This window comes from Anticarsia gemmatalis, chromosome 23 (assembly GCF_050436995.1).
Source record: "Anticarsia gemmatalis isolate Benzon Research Colony breed Stoneville strain chromosome 23, ilAntGemm2 primary, whole genome shotgun sequence".
In the NCBI taxonomy this organism is placed as follows: Eukaryota; Metazoa; Arthropoda; class Insecta; order Lepidoptera; family Erebidae; genus Anticarsia; species Anticarsia gemmatalis.
Genome location: NC_134767.1, coordinates 1,612,843 through 1,634,190, shown reverse-complemented (window position 1 = coordinate 1,634,190; position 21,348 = coordinate 1,612,843). Strand labels below are relative to the sequence as shown.

At 34.8% G+C, this 21,348-nt stretch overlaps 1 protein-coding gene across 1 annotated transcript in view; it reads right to left on the bottom strand.

Moving 5' to 3' along the window:
- The window catches only part of sano (CABIT domain-containing protein serrano), a 144,239-nt gene that overhangs the window by 44,971 nt on the left and 77,920 nt on the right, over nucleotides 1-21,348 (bottom strand). The window contains exon 3 of the mRNA XM_076129900.1: nucleotides 10,777-10,806. The gene's annotated coding sequence lies outside the window, so the exon portion shown is untranslated. The remainder of the gene's footprint in view (nucleotides 1-10,776; nucleotides 10,807-21,348) is intronic.

The window sequence follows — 21,348 nt, the reverse complement described above, 5'->3', positions numbered from 1 at the left end:
AGTAAGTATCTCTTTCAGTTTTTGTGTGTTTGTCACTTAGCAATACGTGTGAACTTAAACCATGTATTATATAGGAAATGGCAATTAAATTATGTTAATGAAATATAAAATATTCATCTAAATATACAAAAGTACGTGATAAAATTTTATACCTTCCGAATTTTTGTCTTTACTAAAATTTTGCATGAATTAAATAATTTCATTAAAACATTGAATTCATAAAAAAATATGTATTTAAAAATATGCTTGTTCCCGATTTTATGTTCCAAATTCCAAACCTATAATGAGACTCCTGGAAAAAAGCAATTCACCCATCCAAATCTACACCTTAACACCGTAGCTCAACTTAAGCACTTCACGATAGCACTCAGCAATTTGCATACATATCACACTTAACGGTGCTCTATCGATTCCAGGAGCTATCGGTAAATACCAATATGGTGACCATTATTTCGCTTCGTGGTACTGTTGGTTTGTCCTATTTCACGTCGAAATGGCTAAGCCGATTTGGATTAAATTTGGTTAGGTGATAAATTAGATCCGGGAAAAGACGCAGTACGCTCAGTTAGACTGGTTGTCAGCCTTGTAAGCTTCTGATTAGTGTTAAAGATTCTCAAAGATCTTTGAAAATTTTGGACCCAAAATTTAATATACCTTCCGAAACGCGAAGGAATTCGATATGTATAATATTGGCACCCATTTATGACCAACCTCAGCAAGCGTAGCGAGATCGATCCGATAGCGAGATCGCTGTTGCTATTTAGACACAAGCTCTTCTCGCCAGGACCTCCCTTACACGAGCAGTAGTTTAGGTCGCCACGCCGCAATCGTCGAGAGGTCGTGGGTTGGATTCCAATTTTTCCAAACGGAAAAATTGTTTATGCGGTCCAATAATAATTATTTCATTTCATTTATCCAATAATACATAATTATATTCTCCAGGATTATGGAATATCAAGTGTCACCTCAAACCCAATGAATCTGAAATAAACATCGCTTCAGTTCGCGTGTATTTGACGTCAATATATCAAGTTTGACAGCGCCATTTGTATCGTGAGCCACGCAGCAAATGAGGCCGTTGTTGCCGGATATTGAGCTATATTAACATAGCATCACGCTTAACACATCAAGGGGATGGTAGTTACGTTTATTAGAGGAGTTATTGCTGTAGTACATTTCATGGTATGTGATGTAATGGTTAACGTAGTGACATAACTACCAATGGGCAAAGTGGCAGAAAAACCAAAGTAACTAATTTTATTTATTTGTTTTCAGAAAAAATGGTAGTTCAAAAATATGGTTAACAAAGTCAAAAGATATTAGGTAGGTGAAGGTAGTTACATATTTTTTCATTAAAAGCTGACATCTATGTACATTATATTACAGAATTCCTAACCAAATCAAAAATGTGTGATCTAATGGTAGTTATTTATGATCATATGAAAGTTTCATGTCGCAATGTTACTCCTCTAAACCGGCTTAGTCTATATTGATTAGAAGACTGAAAATTGGGCGAATGCATTATTTTCAAAACCTAGACGAAAAGGTGTTGTTACTACAGTAACAGTGTTTTTGTTAAATTTTGGCAATAAATCAATTACGGCATTTCCTCAGAAATAGAACCCTAGGCTCCACAATTGGTTATCTTATTTACTTCCGTACCATAAAGACATTTTCCTGTTATACATAACACATAATTATCACATAGATATTATTCAAACAACATAATAAAAATAAGTTTTTGACCCCAAACCATTATACGCATGATACATAATAATATACTAAAAATTTAAAACTTATTTGTTTGTTTGAACGCGCTAATCTCAGGAACTACTGGTTCTATTTGAAGATATATTTGTGTTGAATAGTCCATTTATTTGGGAAGGCTTATTATATAACATATAAATAGCCGAGTGATAGCCGTGTGGTATAAGTTGGATCTTCCAAGCAAGTGGTCGACGGTTCAAAACCGATGCAAAACTATTATAATATTTTTTTTCACTGTTACCAATTGTTCTAATGGTGAAGGAAAACATCGTGATGAAAGCTTACCCAAAAGTTGTTTAATACATTTCTAAACGGCATGCAAAGTCCCCAACCTGCACATGGCCAGCGTGGTAGACCCATCGCCTAACCCGTTTTTTGCACGGGAGAAGACCCTTGCCCAGCAGTGGGGCAAAATTACTAATAAGAGTTGAGCAACAATAAAATCTTAAGTCCACACGGACAAAGTCGCGGGCGAAAGAGAGTAATGATTTAAATATGAATGTTTATTATTATCTATATGCCTACCAGTTTATTTACATAATTATATGTTTTTATTATGTAAAATGTTCTAGTTGAATACAAATTGAGATATTTGTGAGGATTGTTTTGCCGACAAAAGGAGACGGAAGTTATGTATTAATGAATAATTAATTTATATTAATGTTTGTCGTGTGTAAGAAAATTGGTAGATGAAAATTATAGTGCAGTAGTTAGAACGGTCGGCACTGTAGTGTTGTAGTAAAATGTGTCGTGAATTCAATTTAGACGACCGGTAAACAATCTGTGGGTTAAGCAACCGTTGGCGCGGTCATTCCATAGACGGGTGACCGCACAGTGGTATTCGAGCTGGGTATCGTGCGTCAAAGGCCTTCGGGCGGCTTGAACAACTTTGACACTAGGTTGACAACTAACCATACGACAAACAAAACTGATATCTGGTTTTTATCTGATTGTACATAAAATATGTATATTGTGTTGTATATCAAGATATTGTAAATGCAAATTCTGTCTGTCTGTCTTCGGCTACGGCTGAACTGATTTATATGAAATGTTGTGGATACATAGTTCGAGACTCGAGGAAAATATTGCGTATTGCTAGTTTAAATTAAACGTATTACAAAACTATGCATAATGTCATCTTTTCAAAATATACTAAAGCTGTGACTATTTTTCAATATAATAAAAAACCCATTAATATATCATTTAGTGAATCGTTTATCGATTTTAAAGCAATTATCTATTGTCCTTTCAGAGATAATAAAAAATATTATATGACCTTCAAAATTGAATGGGGCAAGGTCGTTTCACAGAAATAAGACTATTGTATGGATTTCTGCGTTGAATTTTGTAAGGTTCAGTTAGGTTAAGGGGACTTTTACAAACATACAAACAACGGATACAAAGTACGACCAGACCTGAAACAACTATTGTGGATTGCACAAATAATTGTCGCATGTAGGAATCGAACCCACGACCACCCGACGCTGGTAGCGGCGTGACGATCTAAACTACTGCGGCACGGAGGCAGTCAAAGAAAATCCTAACTTTTATTAATCGTATGATTAGTGGCCAATCGGCCTCTCTGGTGCGGCCGATTGTGTATGAGGTCTTAGGTTCGAAACCTGGATCGGGCAAATGATATTCAACTTTCCTAATTTATATTAGAACTAGCTTTTTCCTTCGCGTGGTTTGTGACTTAGGACAGAATTTTCATACAAAATTTCATCCCCTGTTTTCACCCTTTGGGAAAAGAATTGTTAAAAATCTTTTCTTAGCGGACACCTACGTCGTAACATCTACCCGCATACCAAATTTCAGCCCGATCCGTCCAATGGTTTAGGCTGTGCGTTGATAGATAACTACGTCAGTCACCTTTGAGTTATTAATATATATTTAGATATATTTCAATGGGGTTTGGTAACGTGTTAAGAGCAAGGCTCGCCCCCTATTACATGGGACTAACCGTTAATGGTAAAACGTGGGTGTATGATTCCGTATACCTTCGAGTATATGAGACGTGCAAGTATGTAGGTATATACTAGCTGACCCGCGCAACTTCGCTTGCGTCCAATAAGAGAGAATGGGTGAAATTTATTCCCCGTTTTTTTAACATTAATTACTGGTACTCTGCTCCTTTTGGTCGTAGCGTGATGATATATAGCCTTTGTCCTTTCTTGGGTATCAAAATATCTCCATACCAAATTTCGTACTAATTAGTTCAGTAGTTTAGGCGTGATTGAGTAGCAGACAGACAGACAGACAGACAGACAGAGTTACTTTCGCATTTAGAATATTAGTATGGATAGATGCATAGATTATATAGCCGTTACAACAAAAGACGCCGCGCGAATAGTTGAGTCTCAATCGTAATTTTATTTAATGCCCGTTTAAGTAATTGCATTAAATAATTCAAGGTAAAATCGATTACAAAAGTGTTAGTATTTATATTCAAATCGAGTGGTACAGTCGCGAACAGTTTTGGCAATTTATGTTGAAATGCTTCGTTATGTAATGGAAAACTGCCATAAACGGCCAATTATATTATTTTAGTCGTAGTGCTCAATTTTGAGATGGAGGGTTCGATTTGAGCTAATTGCGATATTTTGTCTTATTTGCGTGTTAGCTAACTAAAGTATTTTTGTTTAATTCTATGGATGCGAATGAGGCAAGAGAAGTTTGGAAGGATCGTGCCAAGTAGCGTTATTTGGTATTTACCTTCCCCTTAAAGAAACAGGCGTAAAATTTTTATGCGTGCCTAACACTTTTGAATAGATAAACTACCGCTAAATGTACCTCAGAAACCAGGGGTAAATCATATAAAATTAATAACAAATTTGTAGTTAAAATCACCTTACAGTTAAATATCATTCTTAAACTTCCAAGTAAGATCTCATAAAAAGTGAGAGAGGATATGAATTGAGAGTGGTTTATTAAAAGGCTGTAGTAACATAATATTATATTGAGTTTTTTGTTTCATCTCGGTACTTGAAACTTAAGTACGCAGGTACATACTCCTTGAGGCAAAATTGAAAATTATGAGAATGGGTTCTTCATACTAGAAACGCGCTCTTGCTTCACCCGAGTTGGTCTTAGCTTATATATAAATATAAGAATAATGTATAGCCTATGTAAATCTAGCATTTAGTGCCTTTCAAATGGTATGATACTTTTCAAAAAAGTTTAATAGTTCAGAACATTTATACCTAAATTCATCTCAACCTTCCAAATTCATCTCAAAAATTAATTTCAGTTCTTTTGGCATCTGGTAGACATATGGCGCAGTAGTTATAGTAATCACGTGTACTAAGTACACGGAGTGTCTGGGTTCTATTCCCACTCGAACCAAAATTTTACAATAAAAAATAAAAAATAGTTTCAGCGCTAGTTGTAATTTGTACCGCTTTCCATCTATATAATGCCCGCGCTAATGTAATTTAACCCACATCTCATTTACCGGCTAACTAGCTATGAGAACCATTTATAAACGTCACAATAAAACTCGAAGGATCTCTAAAACATGTTCACATTTACTATTTTATTTTTCAAGTGGTATGTAATCGAGTTGAACGATGTAGAGGGTTTTATGCTAATGAGCTATCATGTCCTGTGTGCGACGGGCTTTATTATGGGTTCCTTTAAAGACTAGACGTAAGACGTAATGTTTTTAGTGTCTTTTTAACCACCTCTATGAGTTGTAGTGAGGTTTAAGTCTATTTTCCTATCCAAAATCATAACACCGCCATATTCATAACAAGAAAGTTCTTACAGTAGCCTCTTCTATCCTATGCAAGCGACGGGTATTAATAATTATCATTACCAATAAAATTCCTAAAAAAACAATACCCGAAACAGAGAGTTAGATTCATACGATACTTTTCGCTTTCACTGATTAAAGCTAGTACTGTTCTGATGTAAACTAAAAAAGGTAGTATAGAGATTAATGTTTTTTATCATCACGAGACTCGAACTAAGAGATCTATATTATTATGATTAGGGACTTTTTAATATCGTATACATATATCATGATGATGATGATACATCACTGCGTCAGCTGCTTCCAAAAAAGCCTATGTTTTTCCTATTCTTTTCACTTACATTTGACGGTTACATACCATTCTACAAATAGCTATGAAGCCTTAAGAACTCTATGTCAATTAGATTAGATGAAACCTTACGACGAACAAAATTAACTAAACTTAGTAACAATTCATGTGTAAACAAATTAACAATGGCTTTTAGATTAAGCAAATCGTATTATAGTATTAGTCTAGAGCTGAAATTATTTTTAGCTATTAACTTAACTTTTTCTGTGTTCCAAATCATAGCTAGGTTTTTGTAAAATGTCCTCCTGGCCGTTATTGGGGTAAGGCGGCCAGTTTCATTGAAACTAGCCAACTGTGCTGGACTTTGTTTATAATGTCCAAGTATAAGCACAATACACAGGTACACCCTCTATTCTTATAGTTTTATAGCCTGGTGGGACGGCTAAGCCGAAATGACCAGTGAGAGTTCAGACTATGTGAAGTCTAAACTATAACAGAACTTTGTGTCATAATTTAAGAAAAACCATACAACAGTTATTGCATGAAAAAGCATAAAAATACTTATGTACATCCTCATAAACTTTCGCCTTTAATGTATTAATAGGATTAATTGAAGCTTATCCCTTCAAAATATAACAATAAATAAACAAACCAAACGAACGCAACCACGGCCAAAGCCTAGTCACGTCACTATAATATACTAGTGACGTGAAACACTCGATAAATCCGTATCGATATTTCACCGTCGATGTGGGCTATAAAATAGTCGTAACGACTTCGATCGTAAAATTTTAATAGATATTAAATTTATAATGTCAGCTGTCTTTGTTATGTTCTAAGTTAAGTTATTGCTTAATAGGAGGCTTTGATAAGGTTTTTTCTAACGACTTTACGTTGTAAAAGTTTCATTACTTAATGTATAATAGAATACGGGAATTTCCGTCTTCTATTATGCATTAAACATGCAACGCGAGAGTTTAAAAGTTATTAATTGCTTAAGTTAGGACGTTTTTTTAGTAAATTATGTGATGCTTTCTAAAATCATGTGCCGTTTATATGTTTCATATAGGGCTACGGCCTTAGCTAATTAGGTAACGTTTCGAACTCAATTATAATTAATAAACCGGGGGAAAAGGAGCTAAGTTTGCAACAGTTAATGAATTGCGTTAAAGATTTTAGGTATAATAATAAAATATTATTAATTTCTCGAGCACGAAAGAAATCTGAAGTCTCCAACCCACTCTTGTCTTGTGTGACATATGACATGAATAAAGCAAAAAAAAATTGAAGGTATCATAGTAAATGGTTCTTTGGTATTGCATATTAATATGGGAGAAAAATGCCTGATTTTATGTTTGTCTATTAAAATAAAGATAGTAATTAAAGATCTAAAAATATCGGCTACTGGTGTCAAAATATTAGTCCTAATTTGTCCAGAGAAAGTTCTCTTTTCCTGATCAAACAGTCAAAGTAACACGAGGCCGACATTCATTAGAGATTCAACAAGATGTAATCAAACATTTGTCGAGATTGTTTGTTCGGCAGTTCGCCTATGTGTTTGCACATAATATAACGGGTGCCACGGTTCGATGGTTTTAGTGTTTCTCACGGTATATGAGTAGAATTTGCATTTTTATAATTGAGGTGATTTCCGTTTGTATTGGCTAAGTTAGAATTTTTGCTGATCTGTTTTAAATATAACTGCTATGGCCACTAGGTTATGTATACGACTCTCACCACGCTGTGTCGGGTTCGATTCGCGAGTTCGACTTAATGCTAGCCAGACAACTCCCGCACTAAGAATTGCTCTTGTTTCGCGGAGACCTTTACAAACATACAAACAACGGACAAAATGTACAACCAGACTCGAAACAATTATGTGTAGATCGCACAAATAATTGCTCCATGTGGGAATCGAACCCACGACTTCCCGACGCAACAGTGCCGATGCAACCTTAACCACTGCACTACGGAAGCAGTCAAATGGAGCATTTTTATCGATATGTACACAACATATCGATAGAAAATCCATCCATCGATAACTTGTGCCCATCACTACATATTAGCATCAACATCTAAGTGACAACTGCCGCCCACACAGATTCCTAAGCCTTCGTCATGCAGCCTTGAAGTATGACCTGGATATACACATCTAGTAATATCTACTACCTAGATTTATGTACTAGGGTTTTGATTGAATGTCGTGTTTTTAAGAAGTTATGTCATTGGTTTTTCTGTAGAGTCTGTACTGTCGAGTATCGAGAGTTTGACATTTAAAATTTAATGTGAAAATAGTTCCTACGGAGCCCGGTAGAGGCGTAATGTAAAATAGATTTTTGTTTAAACTTGATAGGTAACCGGTTGTCGGTAACTGTAGTCGATAGTTGTGCAGAATCGAGCTACAGTAAGAGTTTAATTTGATATATTTATCGCAAGATCAAATCTTGTGTACTTTCTGTGCTGACTGCTTCTGTGGCTCGGTTGGTAGGGTATACGACTGCCGCGCCTGCCGCGAGGTCTCGGGTTCCATTCCATAGACGAACAAAAAAAATATTAATAAGTTTTTCTGTCAAGCAATTTAATAGTTTTTCCGGAGTAAAGAAGCTGAAGTGTGTAGATCTCCGAACCACCGAAAACACGTATTTGTATAGCGGTAGTAGCTCAAAAAGTATCGGCAATTTTCGCAGCCTTGTGTGCAGAGAAACTTAGAAATACTAGAACACCCAAGTTTCTGAACATAATATTCCCACGGTCACATAAATTGGTTCTTAAAAGGAATATGTGCAATAATTTGTTATCAATAAGTAGCACTAAAACCAAACTTTAGCACTAGCACTTGAAAAAGCACTAAAATATACAATGTAGTGTCTATTTTTAATATCGTAACCATATTTTTTACTAATATTTGTCATTTTATGGTACCGTAATAGCACTAAGTAGGCTTTTAGAGGTCGTAAAATATACCACATGTATTTTTATGGCTCTTGTGTAATGTATATAATGTTAGGCTTATATCTATAATGTTCATTTAATTTATTTTCATAAAGTAACAGAACAAAGTTACATATTGTATTTCAGTTAACTTTTGGCCTGGAGTTTCTTGCCAGATCTTTCGAACCTTTCGAACTGCCGGTAAATTCACTCTCTGTATCATTGACTATCATAAGTGTCAGCATTTGAGGTAAATGGATAAATGATTTGATTTTGATTTTATTATAGGTTAAATCACACCTTTTTCCTTAGGGGTAGGTAGAACGCCACTTGGTATTATTAAAAACTTCCCTTGTCTCATTCTCACCGACTCGACTCACTTGTTCGGCTTGTGTTTGTTCATCTATACATATTCGGTTTTGCCGCCCGGCTGGCCCCCGGTTTCTGAGCAAATTTAACGGTAGTTTATCTATTCAATAGCGTTTTTTTTTGTTTGAGCTTTGACACTATTGAATAGATAAACTACCGCTAAATGTGTCTCAGAAACATGGGGGTTAGCCGATTAATGCCGAACTGAACATGTGTGCAGTAAGCCTAAGTCTAAAAAAAGAACTTATGACACTTATGTTTGAGTAGTTGTCAAAAGATTGTAAGTCTACATTTATATGTATTGCCTTGAACTATTAGATGTGCATAAAGCAAGTGATTTAATCTCGCTACTTAGTTTTAAGTCATCACTTAAACTCTTAAAGTAATGGAGACGTTTGCCGTGTACTTAATAGTTTTAATTTTATTGGTTACTTAGTTTAGTGTCATAGGTCTGGGTTCAAATCCAAAAGTCATCATATGTCATGATAAATGCAGTGTTAAGATTTTATGAGCAAAATGTATATTTTATGTTACTTATTTGATAGACCGTTTGTAACGTAGGTTAAGGACAAGAAAAATAAGATTTTTATAGTTATGATAAATCATATTTGTTTTCCATCTTTACTATTTTTTTACGTCGAAAAGCTTGTGGTTACGCTTCCATATTAAACGACTGAACCATTCTTGATTAATTTGATCTTAGAGATAGTGAAAAACTGAATCACACTGTTTCATTTTCGAATATAAGCCGTTGCATGATATCTTTTTCAATTTTTTTTAAACACTAGAATAAAGACTCATGGATCAAAAAGTACATTATATTTATCAAACATAATAGTATTTTTTTCTGTAACCGGATTGAACCTGACACATCAACAGCCATATACCACGATACTAAGAAACATTTAATTTTCCCTCATTCTCGTAAATTAGAAACCAATACACCACAAACTTTCTCTATAATATTATAGATATATAGTGTACAATTCCTATAATTAAGCCGTCCATGTACGGTCGAGATGAAGTAAAAACCACATATTATATAGCTTGCTGCTTGGATAACGAACGACGGGAAGCGAAAGTACTGCCACCGCGTAATGAGTAGTTAAATAAGTAATTCAAACTTCCTTTACACGTTAAACGTAACAGGTTACGATGTAAAGTCAAATAAAAGTGATTTGAGAAAATTTTAGACTTATATTTTTATTTATCGTATGGTTAGTGGTCAACCTTATGTCAAAGTATTTAAAGCCGCCCGAAAAGCCTTTTACATGGCTCAAAAACTGGTATCTTAATTGTCAACCACCGGAGCCCAATTTTGCCCTGCGAAGTACGGAGACGCTTATCTCAAATACTATTAGGTGGTTATATATAACACTTTTATAATCTATATCAATAGTCGCTGACCTAGACGTTCATTCTCAGATCTAGCAAACGAAAAGAATCTCGTATAAATGGGACTAGGCGTTTTTGAGTAATTCAACTACAAACACTTATAAATGAGTATTTTAAAAAGAAAGTTGAAATTTGGTAGGAAGATTCCTTAGGAAGTATAGAGGAGTACTAAGAGAGGATTTTTGGAAATTAAACTCCAAAGGAGATGAAATTCCACACGGGCAAAGCCGCGGGTGGATAGCTAGTAGTATAATAAAACTTGTTTCCTTACCTCTATGTAACTTGGACGTGCATACAGGATCTGCGAACAATAAAAAACATTAATAAATTACAGATCCTTTAATTTGCGTTATAAACTTTTATAGCAGGCCTTAAGGGAGTAGTTTCAAATCCTACACGGAACATATATTATTTGTTAAATGCACAAATGGGAAAACGTAAAATATATTTTGTATCTATGTATGTATGATCATCTTTGAGATACTAGATTCGCTTCTACAACCCCTGAATACCTATCAATGAATGTAGAAAAACTAATATCGATTTTTTTGTGAAGTTATACTGTAAGGTGTATACCTAAAATACGCCTGTTTTGCCATTAATAATGTAAGTACCATGTAACCGGAGAGTCTATTGCCTTTGCAAACGTTTGCATAAACGGGCACGTTGACAAACTCCGGGCTACTATTGAGAAATAGTCCATTATAAATTAGAAAACACCAATATTTCTAAACAAATGGGCCTTAGGGTCTCAGCACACATATGGGATCGGAAAGGGATCGTCACCGTATCGCCTCGAGCCGTTCACAATGGTTTGTATTAAACTCCCTACTGCAACGCACACTAATCGGAATAATAACGTAATCGCCTCGCCTCGGAACAGGCTCCGAACTTGAATTCCCGCGCTTACGGCTCATCGTCCCCGCGCTTACGTTTCTCCGTCCCCGCGCTTACGTCTCTCCGTACCCGAGCTCACATCTCTTCGTCCACCCTTTCCCCTTTCCCCTCCCGCGACTTGCCTGCTAAAGACGCCGCCATTCGCAAGGAGTATTTCATTCAGGGAACGTTTGGATTCAAACTGATCTGGTGCCAACCAGGTCAGCCAGGGCGCGGCGAGGCGTAAGCGCGGTGTCGCCTAGCCGTAGCCGAGTTGACGTACAGGCGCTGCTGATACGCTTTCGTTACGTGCATACGGTAGGTTGACGCCTGGTTGACAGCGAGGCGAAAGGCGTTACGGTTACGATCCCTTTCCGATCCCATATGTGTGCTGAGACCTTTAATCGTGTAACGTATAAGACCCGTTTAGCAATTACATGCCCTACCCGAGAATCGAAACCGAGACCGCATGATCAGTAGTACACTACCGGCCGCGCCAAAGACAGTTAGTTTTAAATCAAGAGTCGCATAAAAACTGGTAAAGCCTTTAACCTTTGCAAAAAGGTTTAAACTATAACAGTAAGTAAATGTCATTACCACTGCTTTAGTTTGTTGACCTACAAATTATATCAGTCGTTCATATGTTGCGTTACTGAATAAAATGACGACACGGTTTGATAGACACCCTACGAGAAATATCTTACAGTACAGATATATCAACCTTATAGAGCACAAAATAAAGCTGAAAATTCTATATCAAGTTGTGTAGTTGTAGGTACTGATATCTGGTTAAGTGAATTTCGATCTTAGGTGTGAAGAAATAAGGTTGGGTTTAGTCTGTTGATAGTATAAAACTTAGTACCCGTGACGAATACCAGGTTTTAAAATGAGATATTTTCGCAAAGAAAATTATAGGCATGTTAAGGAAATATCATTTATCATTAAAAATGTTTTGTTAAGGGCTTTTTCAATGCAGTTTAAAGTCCTAAAAGTTAGAGTCATTGACCTGTGACGGCAGTTAGTGTTTAAACTCTTGAAAGAGATATACCGTAACTTTAGGGTTCAATGGAGATTATATATCTTTCTTTCCACTTTTTTCAAAATATAATTTCAGAAAATGGCCTTGGGGTAGCTTCATAATAAACTTTTCATTCAGCTTTTCATCGCAATTTAACTGTTTAAGGATGAAAAATACTAAACACTTTATCAGTAATTTAGACTTAACGCGACGCTTTTTTAGCACGACAGTAAGCTATTGGCTTTAAGGAGCTACTTAGTTTAAGACAACTATGTGTTTACATAGGAATATTAGGTAATGAACAAAATATATCTGGAACACTACATATATCTAAATAAAATACTTCTTATATTGAATACCATCTACTCGCATTTTCCATACAAAAATCAATGTACACGATAACAAAATTACAAGTCGCTCGAACACCCTCAGGATACTTAAGGGTGCTTGAAAAGCTCTCGAAGGTACGTGCAATCTTTCAACCCGCACTTGACCAGTAAAGTAGACTGTGACTTTACGCTTTTAAGGCTTTATTATAAATGATATTTTAAGCATTATTCAGCAGTAGAATGCGGATGCATTGTTGCTGAATTTTGCGATCTGTTGATTTAAATTCTTACTTTGCTATACATCTATACTTTTAAATGCGAAATTTGACTCTGTCTGTTGAGCTTTACGGCTCCATCATAACACATTTCATCAAAATAAGTTCAGTAATTTTGATGAAATGTTGTGCGGAGATAGTTGAAGACAGCAAAACAGAGGCTATTACATATATACAATCACGCCTGTTTCCCAAGGGAGTAGGCTAGGGCAAAGAACGCCACTTGTTACAACTATTATAGGCTTCTCTCTTTTAAAAAATCAACTCTCCTCAAATAACTTTTTATTATATTTCAACGCGTATCGACGCGAATCGCATGGTTCAATCAGAAACAAAAAAAATGTAGATAAGTCATGATACTTATTTGTATAAGTTACGGTACAGATACAAAAAAATATTGTAGAAATGTTTCTTCTTAGGTCATAGCCCTATCTAGTTGTACAATAACGCCATTAATATGTAAGAGGGTAGGCAGGACATCCGTACGTGTGCATCACTCCTAAAGGATATAGAGACAAGGAGTAGCATATTAATGTTAAAATTACATGAAAGTTCTTTAGAAATATAATTGATATTAATAATTAATAATCAGCGGGTTTTCTTTGATGTTTGTGCAAAGTTTTATTAGAATTGATTGGGCCGTTTAGGTGTAAAGACTAAAAATTGTACTGTATTTTTGTACCGGTATTGCTAACGTGAATGTTACTTATTATATGGGTGGATCTGCTAGTTTAAATTGTTGAATTGCTCCACTGATTTGCATGAATTTTATCGATTCTATAGGAGATACGATATTTGAATATGTATCATTTAAAAGATTTGGCGCCAGTTATCTTATTGTTGAGATTCGAATCCTTAATTACTATATAGTTCGAAATTGGATATATATCAAACAAAATTAAATATGTAAAAAATATATATTAACACTTTTTACGGCAAAACTCGCGAAAAGGGGAGAAGCTAACTTAATAAGTAATAACAACACGTTATCAAAAAGCCATTGCCCTCTCAATAACTTTACACATACATTATATCAACGAATGTGATTATTATACAATACGTCACTTATCTTGTGTATTGTTTGAATTTACATATGTATATGTTTAAATTATGTATCGTTTTTTTGTACTGTTAAATAAACGTTTGTCAAGGTATTTATTATAGGATTTGTTACAAGTTAAACAGTTTTATGTTCTTAAGTATTGGTAATTTGTAGACAAATGATTCTTACATTCTGTGGCCTAGAGTTTGTTTCCGGATCTTCTTTATAACACTACTTTGTCTATTTTCTTCTTTCACAAACATGTTTCACTAGACATTTGCTTAAAATAATTGTTTTTTTCCAATATTTAATTAAAACTTCTTAGAAGTTTGTTGAGAAGAGATTAAATCAGTATTCAATACTTCTGCGGTCAGCCAAAGGTCTTTGTCGGTTTTACGTACCTACTTTCGAAAGCACGAGGTTTCATTCTTAAATTCAATATTTGAAATTAAATTGCCTACCCTGGATTTGAACCTGAGACAGAGAAGGCGAAGCAGAGGCTTAGTAGTCACATTCAGCGAAGAACCATAAAGACAGTTTCTCAATAGTAAAACATTATTAATTAAAACCTTCCTCATCATGGGAACTCAAACATTTCTTTATAAGAATTACTATCACTTAATTAATATGCCATCCTAGTGTAACGAACAATAGCCGCTTCGTTTATATGCGTCGTGGTACAACGCCATCTAGCGACGACGTGGGAGAAATCTTGATTTCATTATAACTCGCTTTGGGAATATTAATTTGAATATCAGCTGTTATGGAGTAAAGAAAGCTGAATTAACGTAGGAAATTCTATTTTTGGGAAGTTTTATCTAGAAATATAATGTCTTAGCCGATAGCCGGCTGCGTCCTGCGGTTTGTGTCATTGAATTGCCAACGGTGCAGGACTTTGTTTATAGTGTCCAAGTGTGTGCACAATACCAGGTACACTCTCTATTCCTACAGTCTCATAGACTGGTGGGACGGATAACCGATACAACTAAAACGATCAGTGAGAAGAAGAACCGACGGCTTTACGTGATCTCCGAGGCACGTAGGCCTACAACCTTAACTTCCTAACTCTGGGCAATTTTTGAGAAATACTTAACCGAAAATCTCAGAAAAGAAATTTTGCCCTGGCCCAGGATTCGAACTCGAGTCCTCTTGCGCGGCAGTCCCATACGTTATAGTCCTTTATATAATTTAGGTATACCATCACACTCGCCCAACGTGATGGGTTTGATATAGTCCCTCCTTTTTTTCAAAGAGAGAGAGCCTATTTCGACACAGGCTAGGTTTTTTTTATTAACCCGCAGAAGTCCCACGGCCGTCGTTTTTAGTGGAAAAGTAGGGGGCAATACAAAAGACCTACAATTTACGCGATTTAGGAAGCTGTAGGTTTTATTTAGAAACATAACTGATAGAAAATAAAACTAACCAGTGCGTGAATCCATTCCGTCTCACCAACTAGTGTGGGTGATATGTTTTCTCAGTAATGGGACTTTGACATTTGACATCTAAATAGCAGTGTCATTCAAAGCTGTGAAAAGAATTCTCAGGCCTGCTATTTTCTTGCGATGTTTTCCTTCACCATGAAAGCTAGTAATTTTATATGTTATCTTAATCCTACTATCTTTTATATAAAATTTCCATGTCACAATGTTAGTTACCGTACTCCTCCGAAACGGCTTGACGAATTCTCATGAAATTTTGTGAGCATATTGAGTACGTCTGAGAATCGGTCAACATCTATTTTTCATACCCCTGAGTGACACTATTTTTTTTTATTTATATGGCAAAACAATGTTTGCCTCGTCAGCTAGTAATATAATAAATGCGAAGTTTGGTGGGATGGGTGTTGGTATGTATGTAGGTATGTTTGTTCCTCAATCACGCCAAAGCTACAGAACGGATTTGGATGACATTTCGTACATAGATAGTTTGTAATCTAGATTTACATATAAATTACTTTTTACCCAGGTGAACCTTTTAATGCAGACGAAGTCGCGGGTAGAAGCTTACACATATAACTTGGAAAACTCATTGGTATTTGTGTGGGACGAGAGTTTATACAACTACAAATAAAATACAAAAACCATTTTAGTATTAGGAGTGGTTCAAATAAAAGGCATGCTTGCATACTTATGTCTCTTACTCACTTTCTTAGTCATAACTTAATGTAAGCTCATGTAATCCGTGACATGTAAATTGTGCGCATTATACTAAGTTAGCGCATGCGTCGGAATGTTAGTGATGCGCTTTGCGGATATATCCGAAAAATATAGAATGTAGTATTAGGCACTATTATGCTGATTTGTATCGTATAAAATTGGCACATACGTATTTATCTTCGTCGTTGTTTTTAATTCAAACATTACGTCTGTTTTACCGAGGTGTGACGTCTAAGCCCTAGTATATTCGACGGCTGATCACGGGGCGTTGGGTTCACTTCCCAATTAGGGGTTATATTATTTCTGCCGATGTAAAATGTTCTCATTAACGTTAGTAAGTTTGGGTAAATTGCGAGGAATCTAATACTTCTTCAATGCAAATAATACTAATGGCGAAAGTAAGCGTATTTTGTTACATGTCTACTTACGCATTCAAGAATTACAATCGTAATGTTACATTCACTATTATATACATTGCTAAACATATGCTTATAAAATACTAGATTATGCTAAAATAGCAATTATGGCAATGTTAATCAAGGTGCTACATTTAATTAGTATTAAATTCCATATTTAGTTATATGTAATGTCATCTTGATGTGTATCTTAATATGTGAGTGTTTCCGTTCGATTTCCAGGTCAAGAAAAACAGCGGTACCACACCTGTCTGCGTGAAATGTATTTATAGATTTGATGCTTGTAAATGTGTATCAATTAGAGTATTAGAAAACTCAAAGTGGCATTATTTCAACCTACCCTCGTAGAAAATAGGTGTGATTTGATATATGTGTATAACTTAATTCGTATGTAATAATTATCATAATAAGCAAAAATGTGTTCGTTTGTGACTTACTTTACGTCAAAACGGTTTAACTGATTTCTATAATTTTTTGCAGGGTTACGAATTATAAGTACGTTCGGAAACAGCTAAATGTTATTGTATAGAGGTGACAATAAATATCGGTTGTATATTACAATAGTTGTTTCATAATTTTATCGCTCTATTTCACAATTATAATTTATATACCAGCAAATATAAACAAACAAAATTCAACCTACATTTAAAGACCATTTCCTTCCAAACTCGATCAAATTCCGATCACAAATCAGTCAAAATAAAACTCAATATCCCACAAGTAGACCGAATATCCGCCGTAATATCCGCAATCCCATCACTAATATCCGCTAACAAAGTAACACGTAAAACGAGGTATTTAAATGAAAAATTCGTTACTCAGAACTTGTGAGTGACTGGTTAAGTTTGCTTTAACAATGTTTTGATGGGGTTATATCATATTTGATAGTAACCCCATCGAAACAGTAGTCTAGTAGTTTTTTTTTAACTAATGGTGAAAAGTATTTCGATACATCTCTACTTTCGCCCTCGATTACAATAAGCGTAATGTTACATTTTGCACTATGAAGCATATTGCTAAACATATGCTTTTAAAATACTAAATTATGTTGAAATAGCAATTATGACAATGTTAGTCAAGGTTCTATACTTAATTAGAGTTACAATCCATATCTATATAATATCCGAAACAATATCCGCAAGCCCATCACTAATATCCGCTAACAAAGTAACACGTAAAACGAGGTATTTAAATGAAAAATTCGTTACTCAGAACTTGAGTGACTGGTTAAGTTCACGTTAACGATGTTTTGATGGGGCTACTATTAAATATGATACTGACTCTAGTCAATGAGTGAAGAAGTTTAAAACTTTCTATGCTATAGTGATTTATTTTGCGTAGAAAGGGAAACGAAGCATTAAAATATGCTTAAAATTGAATTGATTTTTTAACTGTATTAGCATAGATGGAAATTAAACACTATAGTCCAACAACATAATAGAGAACCTTGTGTGCAAGGTTCGTGGCTGATGGACGTAAAAAAAGCAGGGACAGCTGGTAGGAACAGGCCGTCAAATGTGTTTGTTGTTAAAGGAAACAATACTTATAAACTAGTTAATAAATACGATAATCTAATGCACAATCTCTATTCTATTCTATTTATTAACCCTCTTATTCATAAAAATATATGAAGTTATGAAAGGCTTATAAAGTGTTTTGTTTCTTTCACTCCTTAGCGAAATGAAAAAGAAAGAGCATATAGCTTTTTAACTAAAATAGGTTTATAGTGTGTTTATGAATAAGAGGGTTAGTTTATAATAAATCTTCAGAAACTGGATACATGATTTACTCATCAATCTTCAGCATAAGTCTTTATTAAGTTTAATTATAACCACAAACTAATAAGACCCATTTAACAATCCAACTGGCCACATTTCTTAATCTCCTATTTCCTATTCATACAAACTCATACAAAGCCATACAAGCCCATACAAGTTAGCCCACCGTGGTCTCCGGGAAGTAGCTGGGTGGTCGTACGCGTGACCACATTCAAAATTAGCCTCGCCTGTTATAATTATGAGTCAAAGTGATCCATCACTTTTTATGTGCAACTGTGGAATGTCAAAAAGTGTTTGGTGCTTTATAAATATTAACAAAATGCCTTGGAATTTTGTTAATGTGTGGAATAAATGCTTCGGTTACCTATTCAATTTTATTACAATGTATTTAGTATTTTTTGTGGCGTTGTTTAGTCTCTGCCTAATGTTATAGTTATAAAACGTGATATGTATAAAAAAATATTGTCATTATTTAAGTTTAAACTGTAATTTCTTTAACAGCTTCAAACCATACATAAGAATCTCCGAAGGTTAATGTTAGATGCATGAAATATATCCACGTTTCGCCATTAATATTGTTGGATCCATGTAATACGGAGCGAGCTTATATTATCCCGCACATAGCTCTGGCTGCTATTGAGAATATTCTTATTAGTAAATACCAATCGGACTTTGTTCGATTCGGGAATTGAACCCGAGACCTCATCGTATGTACTACCCTCCAGACTACAGAAGTAGAACTTCCTTTACATCATATAAGTGTCTTCCAGTTCAGAGTATGTCTACTATTGTAATCAAAATACATATACAAAGCCCATGAAACTTATTAAAGAACTATTTTAGTTCGAGTCGTGCAAGATATTTTCACGGTACATTATCAAGGATTCTATGGAATGCAGGTGAAGCTGATGGTTTCTTAACGATGATTAATAAACCAGAATAGCATGTCGTTATATCATCCAGAAAATATGGAACTCCTTTTTTACACCGAATGTTGTAGTCCTGTGTATAGAACAACGATTACAAACTGAACCTAATTTTCTCGTCACATTGACTTATCTTAAACTGGAAGGTAATGAACGCAAACATACTTTTTACCTTGGAATTCTGATTACGAACTACTATTTTGTAGTTATTGACTTGCGTTAGTCTATATATATATGAAAATTGTTACTAAAATATAATAATTCACCTGTTAATCATCGTTTATAACATTGGTCATATGATTCCTGACTAATAGTAAGCCAACATATTATCAAATACAAAGCACGGGATTAAACTTGAAGCTATTTTGGAGAAAGGAAATATTAAAAAATCTACAGGAGTTTGCCCTAATCGTGAATGCAGTTACAAAGTTGGACCACAGAAGAAAGAAACAGTATTGTTTTATACCTATACCTGTATTAAGACTTGTGTTAACACGTGTTGGCATTCACCGTTAAAACAACTGACAATTAATGACTAACAAAGAGAAAAAATCTTAACAAAATAATACAAAAATCTTCAACCAATTTCATATCAAAATTCTTTAACTTTGAATCACCAATAAACGGAATAATTTCATCACTATTTTTACTTTACTATCATTTTTAAACTGTAGGACTCTTATTTTTAAAGACATAAGGCTTAATTTCGCTTGTAAATTATTTTCGCAACTTCTGATATTAAGTTTGTCATTCGACATTAATGCTATATTATTATTGTTCTTAATGAAAAAGATATAAGGTTTATTTTTCTTTGTATTTTTGTTAGGGAGTTCGGATAACAAATTGGTTGTCTTATTTCCCATCAATTGTTGACTATGTCACTCTTATTTCGTGTGCAATAAGGTCTAATTTTCCGTGTTTTGTCTTTAGTATTTGCAGTTATATTTGTTAGTCGTTCACCGAATTACATCCGATCCCAATAACGTACTGAGAATCGTTAAACGTGAGCTGTAAGTAAAGGATCGTGTGTCCGATTTTAATGAAGATGGGTTCCGTGTTCCATGTAATATGATACCTAATATACTCGTAACTTAGTACCTAACTACTTAATTTTGGACTGCATGTTTAAAATCGAATTATATACGGAAATTAATGCGAAAATCTATTTTATTTCATATTGCCTGTGGATTTCCATATAGGTTCATGTAGAAATATCTTGAAGCTTGTGGAAAAACAATATAAACATTATTATTTTTCCATCGGAAAACCACAGGATCTCTTTTTGATATAACTATGTACTATAATTTCAAGAGAAAATGTAACAAAATACTCAAATCTATTAACTATCAATGGAAACCGATCTTTGATGCAAAATGCTTTTAGATAGCTTAACAGTGGTTTTACTGTTCGGATTATATAGAAAACTAGCTTTTGCCCGCGACTTCGTCCGCGTAGTTTGTGTCTTAGGTCATAATTTTCATACCAACTATCATCCCCTATTTTATCTCCTTGGGGGTAGAATTGATCGAAATCCATCCTTACCAGATGCCTACGTCATAACATCTACCAGCCAAATTTCAGCCCGATCCGTCCAGTGGTTTTGGCTGTGCGTTGATAGATCACTATGTCAGTAAGTCACCTTTGAGTTATATATGTTACTGTAAAAGCCCGGACTGTGGTCAATCCTAAGATTTTCCGGTTAAACCTAAGATTTACCAACTCTCAACGGTAAAAGTCCAAATAATTCTATTATTTCGAACTTTTACCCCTATTCACTTGGTAAATCTTAGGATATACCTCAAGGGCAGGTAAATGTAGCTAATATAAAATAATTTAATAGTTATAAAGAAGGAGTTTTCGGCAAACCGACATGGGTAGGTTAGGTTAGAAGGTCTTCGTGGTTATTTTTTTTTAAACCACCCAGAAGGAGGAGCCCCGCGAAGCGGGGCTCCGGCGACATCTTCAAACTCTCATTATAATTATGTTACGGCATATAATTATATCCCTAGCAATATCATTATATTACG